Genomic DNA, 8,326 nt, shown 5'->3' with positions numbered 1-8,326 from the left:
TCGCCATGGCTGAAGCCGACGACCCCGCCGCCTTCTCCGCCGTTGTGGGCTGACCCACGTCGCCGCCGCTGCTGCCGACGCGGCGAACTCGCCCTCCGCCTCCTCGTCCATGCCGCCGCCCCCCACCCGACGGCCCGGATTCGGGCCGCCCCGGCCGGTTGCCACCGCGCCGGCGGTTCCTGCGAAGGCGACGAAGGCACGAGGCAGAGGCAAACGGCCGGCAAATCACGGCCGTTTCCCGACCGAAAGTGCGGTTCGGCCGGCCAAAATCGCAAAGGCACCTGCGGCGGCTCGGGCCGACGATTCGCAACCACAGTCGGCGGCATCCTCCAGCAGCCAAGGAGCCGTTCCTCGACCTCCGTCGCTGCCGTGCGGCTAAACAGCAGCTGAGCGACCGGCGGCCGTGTTTTTACATCTTTGTTTCGGACTGTCCGTTGGAGTTGCTCTTTTTATTACATCTCCGTTTTGAATCATCCGTTGAAGTTGAGCCTTTTTTAAGATGTAAAAAGCACTTTTTGATGCTCCCAAATTTTTACATCATCGGTTTGGAGCACCGAAACATACATCATCCAAGAAAGAAGATAAACAGTAGAAGATTTTAGACCCTCGGATCCGTGATGGATGGTGCTCAGTCATCAGCCGCACCGAAGAGGTAAGTGAGCTGCGGGTGAAGAGTGAAAGTGTCCAGTTTCTTCGGTAACCGTTAGACAGAGCTTCAGGGATGAAATGGCTTCAGATTAATGGGTCCTGACACAGCGGCACTGGGATCAGACTAGAGGGGAGGTCGAGGTTCTTATTCACGGTCATCACCGTGGAATCGATGTGGCCGAATGGGAGACCCGAAGTTTCCCCCTCCTGTGTGGCTTCTTCATTTTCAGAGCGTTCGGTCGCTCATTTGTGGATTTCATCCGTGCACCATGGCCAGGCCACGACCTCCATCAACGATACGCGGCCGCCCGATTTGCTCTGAGCACTGGCCACCCACGAACTAGAAGCACCTGCCGACGTCGCCCTCGGCTTCCTCCGCCGCACACGCCTCATCCCAGCAGTGATGTTTCATATTATTTCGCACATAACGTGTCTGATGAAATGACCAGCTGAGTAGGAGTGGCTTTCACAGTTGCGGTGACTTTTGCAATCTACTTTGTGTTAATTACCCCCTCTCACGTTTCAAATTTTGGCGCGTGGCTATGGCTGCAGTATCCCCATGCTGTCATGACGTGCAGATTCGTCCCGGATAATGCTACAGTACTGCTGGAGGAAGACGCCTAACCCTGGAGCAAGAAATGGAGCGAGCCTGCTTCCAGGAAGCCCTGGAGTTGCTCCATGAAATGCCCAGGAGAGAGAATCTGCGATGGACCACAACAACGGCATGTGCGTAATGTCAACTTGCTTGCCTTCACTCTCTTCCTATATTTGCTTGTAGATTAATGTGGTGTCAGCATGCATACTTTGTAGCATGTCTAGGTTAAAGTTATCCCCATGACATAAGTTTAAACCAGCAAGTCCCATGTTTGGACAAAAATGGAAAACAATATTGTGAACACCAAAGAAGAAGAAGAAGACCTGTGCAAGGTTGCCCATTGTTGTTTGACAAAATCATCATCTAGCCCTTATTTGTCTGGTAATGTGGAGGCACGTCTGGTCACGTTGCTGCCGTACATGTTAAGCTCGCTACTACTACATGCATGAAAATTACCATGCTCGTCTAGTTCTACAATATATTGCAGGTGGAATAATCCCTGATTTTCTTTCCCTAGTTAATCATGGATAGTCATAGCGCGCTAAGGTATGTCCTCTGTATGGGGCTTGAGCCCAACACAAACAACACTCTTGTTGCAAGAAAGACCATTCAAGATTTTGAGAGATCCTGGTGAGAGCTGACAACATTGTACACAAGGACTATCCGCAAACTGACATGCGCTTTTAGATTCAAGGAGATCAACTAGTCCGACTCGACTATGTAGGAGATCCCAACTGTGCTAAGATATATGAAATTGCTTCCACGCCGAAAGCAAACGCCGGTCCGGCCCCAGACGGCGCTTTTTCGGCGTCCTGGCGAGCCGAACGGCTGGAGATGCTCTAAGATACATGAAATTGCTTCCTTTTGTTAGTCCCGCCAAGCAATTTTGAACCTTCAGTTCAATTATTTTTTGGTTTGATAAATGAACCTTCAATTCATTGAAAGTACATGGCATGCACAATTCCGGGTGCATAGAAGCTGGTTGTTCCAAAGTGCAACAAAAATAACAATGACATTTAAACGAATAAACATGTGATTTTCCATTCTGTATAATACTCAGATTAGTCCATGGCCACGTAGTCTGCTATTCAGTCTAGTGGTTGCCACTTATGCATACATTGCAGTTGGAAGATATAATATTTGCATTGAATGATAATGATCTTTTCTTTTGAGCAACCAAGGGGAGACCCGTACCTTTCTAGGAGTATAAACACAAATCAGCAGGCAACAGCTTGCTCGATAGCAGTTGTACATGCAGAGCAGAACAGAGAAGATTATAGAGGAACATGGGAGGGGAGTTGGGGTTAGGAAGCAAATGAAGAGGAAGAAAAATAAATACTACGCATTATATGTGCGATATAGTAGCTTACCATGAGCAGGAATATGGACAGTCTTGGCTTCCTCCATGTCCAAGATTTCAGATCCCCGGTCAGGTGGTGGGCCGTCAGCAACCAGGCGAAGGTAAGGAGCGGAGGAGTTAGGTAGAAGTGTGCCGGAACGTTGGCGGGGGCTTCAGGGTGTCAGCGGGAGTGTGCGCTGGTCGCCAAAGGCAACACCCTCGGCACCAGTGTGAATGCGGCCAAGCCGGGAAGGTGGAGGGGGAGAGGCAGCTGTGCGAGGGGAAGGGTATTTTTCGTTGAGAACTCCTTGCGGCCGCCCAAAATTGAGAGTAGTCGGAGGCTTCTCCTCATCAAAATTCTAAAACAAATTGGAGTTGGGCTTGGTGGGGCTTAACTCCTCATAAAATTACCTTCTAAGGAGTTAAGCCACTCAAAGGCAGGAGTTAAGCCCTTTTAGGAGTTTGGTTAGAGATGACCTTAGTCTTCCTTTGGTTTTGCAATGGCTTTTTTAAAATATACCGTTTAGCTGGAAGCACATTTTCCATTTGTATGCAACAGAAACAGCGTTGGTAGAACTAGTACATATTTTCTGAAGTAACAAATCCGACAATGAAGCCCCCAGTTTCAGTCATTACAAATATGGTGATACACTTTTAGGTTTGTCTGGTTCAGCAAGAAAAATAAAACACTAGCATTACATGGACTGGTCCTCCCATCTAACAACATGCAAACCAAAGCACCTTTACCTAGTCTATTACAAAAACCGATCAATCTCTCTTTACGCAAGTGACTGGTCCTTCCTATGTCTGAGGACGAGGCGGCTCGCCATGTCCTTCTCTGAATCTGCCTGCACCCTGCAAGCTGTATAGGTAAATTTCTTTGAATCATTCCCAATTTTCCTCCCCTAAATTTCACTTAGGTCATCATCAGTGGTGCCTAGCATAAATAATCACACTGAAATCTTGTTTGTTTACAGTTTATACCGTGGAAAGCCATTGTTCTTTGCATTTTACAGGTTCACAACAAAAGGCCGCTTTTACAGCTTATACAAGTGCACACCAGAGCCATTTTTGTTAGCTCACGGTTTGACAATAATTTCAAATTTGGTGGCATAAATATATAATTCACTCTATAGTATATATGCTTTAGAATTTGAAGTTTTTGTGCTCTCCATCTTTTTCTTTGTAGCTATGCCACTCTCTATACAAACATATATACCCCTTTTCGTTCTAGATCCTTTCCATCACTGTCAGATTTGGGCTTCAATTGGCTTTGCGATAAAACTTTCAAAATTACGAAAAATAATTAGCTATCATGGGGTACACATGCTTGTTAGTTAGAGGCGCCCTTTAAAAATACACTCCCTCCGTTCCTAAATATAAGTCTTTATAGAGATTTCACTATGAACCACATACGAGCCCATGCTCCAATGCGACGCGGAGGCGCTCTGGCTCGAGGAGGAGGAGGAGGAGCGCGCGCGGCTTGCCGCAATGCCGCCGCTCCAGCAGACGTCGGAGGAGGCTGCCCTGTCAGCGTACCAGGCGGCGTCCGGGTGGGCTGGCCCTACTCTGGTCTTCATCGACCTCACCGACGACGACGACGGCGTCGAGGGCAAAGGCAAGGGCAAGGGCAAGGCTGACGACGTCTAGGGCAGCGTGCGGGGTGGCAGCAGGCGGGCGCAGACTTTTTTTAATGTTTTATTTAATGTTTATTAGATTTAGGTGGATTTTGGCTGGCATTTGACCGGCCACTTTATGTTTATTTATGTGTATATCATGCAACTTGTTTTTTTCATGCCGGCACATTTGGGTCGGCCTCCCCGTTAGGCGGTCAAGCCAACCCATTTTAAAATGCGGACGCGTACGTCCGTCTAACCACCCCAAACGGATAAAAAGCGGACAAAGCGCGCGTCCCTTTGGATCGCCTCTAACTGCAGCATCCAAACACCGATAGCCTGATCGATCAGCGAGCTGATCAAATCAAAGGGTTGCTCCTGCTGCTGTCAGTGGTCGTCAGGCTCAGTCTGACCACAGCAGCACGATCGAGCCTTTAATTCGATCTCCGTCCGTGTGTCTGCAAGTTGGCCAGCATCTCGACTGCCATTGATTAAGCAACTACTACTAGTAGTAGAAAAATCCGTCGTCCTCTGCAACCCCTCCCTGGAAACGTACAAAAAAGGATGAGACCTTCTCATCATTTTTTTACTATGTAGAGATTTTATAGATGCATTCATTTTCCTCCGTATGTAGTCCACCTAGTGAAATCTCTATAAAGACTTATATTTAAAAATGGAGGGAGCCGCGGGGTCCCACCCGTGGCGATCTTCCGTCCGAGGCCATGATCGCATGCATGCAGTCATCCGCAACCAAAGTTTTTCAAAAAATAAAAATAAAAGAGTGAACTCTAGGATTGACAGTGAAACAATTTGGGGGAGTCCCGTATATAAATAAGGGAAATAAATTGTCCAAGGCGTTGCTTATTCGCAAATCAACGAAACGGTGAATTGGCATGTCAGAGTTCATAACTTCGTTAACACATAATGATGATGATGATGATGATGATGATGATGCAATGGTTACAAGACGTCCATGATGCGCAATCAATACTAATAGGAAACACACCTAGGGGATTACCCCCGGGCGGCAAAAAACGGGCGGCAAAATAGTGTTCTCGGATCTGAAATTGCGGGGCCCGTAAACCCTAGTAGACGGCCTTATTTGGCCCTGATTTTTTCCCGGATGAATCCGAATTCCCAAAGTCTATATAGGTGTAAGAAGTCATCCCTAAATGCAAAAATGTCTAGATCCCGAGAATCACAAGTCCGGCCGAACCCCATCTTTTCGAGAGCTCTCCAACGCCACCTCGAACGCCTCCATCGGAGCCCGTATGCGCCGGCTACGCCTCTCGCAAAAAGCAACCGACCCATGAAATCTCCGGACCAAAATGTAAACCGCGGGCACCGGGGAAGTACGCCCGCGCCGGAATTTGGGCGGGAAAATGAAGGCCCGCTAACCAGGGCCGCGTGAAGCCAAGTTTGGACGGGAAAGCCCCCAAATCTTCGGTCCCACGTGGTGGACTCCCGACCACGGGAGGGAAGGATCCTCGGGCAACCGGTAGAGCAAAGGACGCCGAGACCGCGCGTGGGATCCTGTGCATGCAAACAATGGCGAGCATGGGTGCGTCGGTAGCCGGTGCCACAAGATTTTTTTTTAAAATTCCTCGGAAGCATGCCAAACCTAATGGAGGGGTCGAGGCTACGTCTGCGAGTTCTCTTGCGAACAAGGGGACCCTTTCGAAGCTCCGTAGGCCCGTGTGGACCGTTCCCCGTCTCGCGTGATGAGCGGGTGTTTCACTGTTTGGCACGACGCATCACCTAGAGTTGCTAAACCAAAACACTATACTGGGGCAACTAGCAGCATAATGCTGGCCTTTCATAAGTATAGGATGCTCCAAACATCACTCACATGAGCACATGCATTAGGTTTTGCCTATCCAAATCTTGACGCTGAAAATACAGATCACAGGTTTAGCACTTTTCTTTTGCGAGGAGTCACAAGTTTAGTATGTTGATAAAAATATCAACAGAATTTCTGGGCAGCATGCTTAACAACACAAAATTCTGCTGCATATTGATTTGTAGGTAGCACAAGGATCATGAACGTGTAGAGCTAACAAATCCGCACCACAGACCCCTAATATAATCACTTCAGTGAATGGAAATAGAACTTAAATCATGGTTTCAAAGTTCAGAACCTGAAACCTTGGCTACAAAGTTGAGCGATCATGAACAAACGCTAAACTGTAACAATAAACACATAGTTTCAGCTCACAACTTGAAATGAAGGAGAGGTAGGTAGCACTCAGTGCAAGCGAGGGGCAGAGGAAGACCAACAACAGGCAGTCAAGATACGAATCCCTCGGAATAGTACGTAATGCTTTTGGAGGCGAGGAGATGAGAGGAAGACCAGCAACAGCAGTCAAGATATACGAATCCCTCGGAATAGTACGTAATGCTTTTGGCTCATGTGGTCGAAGGTGCGTTGGATGTGGGAGAAAGGTGCGTGTGATCGTGAGTGGTAAACAAGAAAGGGAGTAGTGCTTTAGCCTTTCGGTGGGTGGGCGTGGAAAGAAGCCCCCACGATCCCTCGGGACAGTAGTGCTTTTGGCTAGATGTGTTTATTCAGTGGGTCATACAGACACTGGGATTCGAAGAAAATAATTGCATACTACTCTACTGTATATGGTCCGTCCAGCAGGCACCAGCTATGCTTCACTGCATTTACTCTGATCCTCTCATTTCTCTGAATCTCCCTCGATTGGCATTTACCCCTCTCTCTCATTCATGTAGGCATTTGCCAGGTGACAAATTACTCCTATAAAATACTCAAAGGCAATCGACATCAAAAATACCTAATGGGTCTCAGGTCCCAATGCATCTGAACTCCAAAAATAAATTAGAAACTGCAAAAAGGTCAAAAATTTCTAGAACTTTGTGGAAACATACGTGATCTAGTGTTATACTCCTGTAAAAGGTTTCATGAAGGAATGACTTCAGGGCAAAAACAAAAACAAAATCGTGAGTATAAAAACACATGAATGGTAACTTTTATGTAGTGTCGATTTTGTTTTCTTTCGCCCAGAATACCACAAAAGTCATTCATTCGTTGAACTTTTCCCATGAGTGTAACACTAGATCATGTTTGTTTAAAAAGCAGGAATTTTGGGACTTTTGTAATTTCAAAATTATTTTTTTTATTCGCATGCATTGGCACCCGAAAAGCAAAGATCCACGCCCCAATCAATACTCTCTACCAAACCGAAATTTTCAACTGAACAGAGGTACTCAATTATTACCAGCTGCAAAGAGGAACACTAATAAGATACTTCTGGTTGGGTTTATAAGTCTGGGGTTTAGATCTTTGATTTGACTAATAAATCATGTATACCATGGAAAAATATATATATGGTGAAAAAACTTCGTCTGAAGACAAATTTCAAGATATTTATTTTAAAATATAATGCATGTTTTCCTAATCAAATTGAAGAGCTAAAAACGTGTGCCAGCTTTTATAAATCCAAACAACAATGGTAAATATGTCCATGTCGTCAACAACTTGTTAGAGCATCTCCAACAACTTATGAGTTAACTTGTTAACTAACGATGTATCATACAATTACTCCAATGGTTGTATGTACGATGATCAATAGGAGGTGAGAGAATATGGAGCTTGCTCTCTTTCTTTATCTTGGAGCTTGTGCACAAGTTATTGGATCATGTTCAAACAAACTATAAAACGACTCTTATTACCTGCGTTTTGCAATTCAAAATATGAAACGACTCTTAACTAGTCCCACCTCCTAGAATATATTTTCACATGGATGCCGAGGTAACTTCGTAGAGCAAAATAATAGAAATATTTTCACATGGATGTAGCTCGTCCTCCTCCGACATCAACTTTCACGCCCCCCAGACGACGACCCCTACGTGGTCTTCGCCATGTACAGCGGCAGGTGCAGTGACAAGGGGAAGGGCAAGGCGCCGCGCCTGTGAATCTTATTTTTTTTTTATTTCCTGTATATATAACTAGTAGAACTATCCTGCCCGGTGATGAACTACTGTCCCTTTTGGTTGACCGACGATAAACTATGCGATGAACTAGTATGATCTTAGGAAGCAGAGACAAGGAACCTCCATAACAGGCCGAATGTTTTTCTGCTTGGACAGCCCATGGTGATGTTGTAA

The sequence above is a fragment of the Triticum dicoccoides genome, chromosome 1B (assembly GCF_002162155.2).
Source record: "Triticum dicoccoides isolate Atlit2015 ecotype Zavitan chromosome 1B, WEW_v2.0, whole genome shotgun sequence".
NCBI lineage: Eukaryota > Viridiplantae > Streptophyta > Magnoliopsida > Poales > Poaceae > Triticum > Triticum dicoccoides.
Note: the sequence above shows the minus strand (reverse complement) of the source record.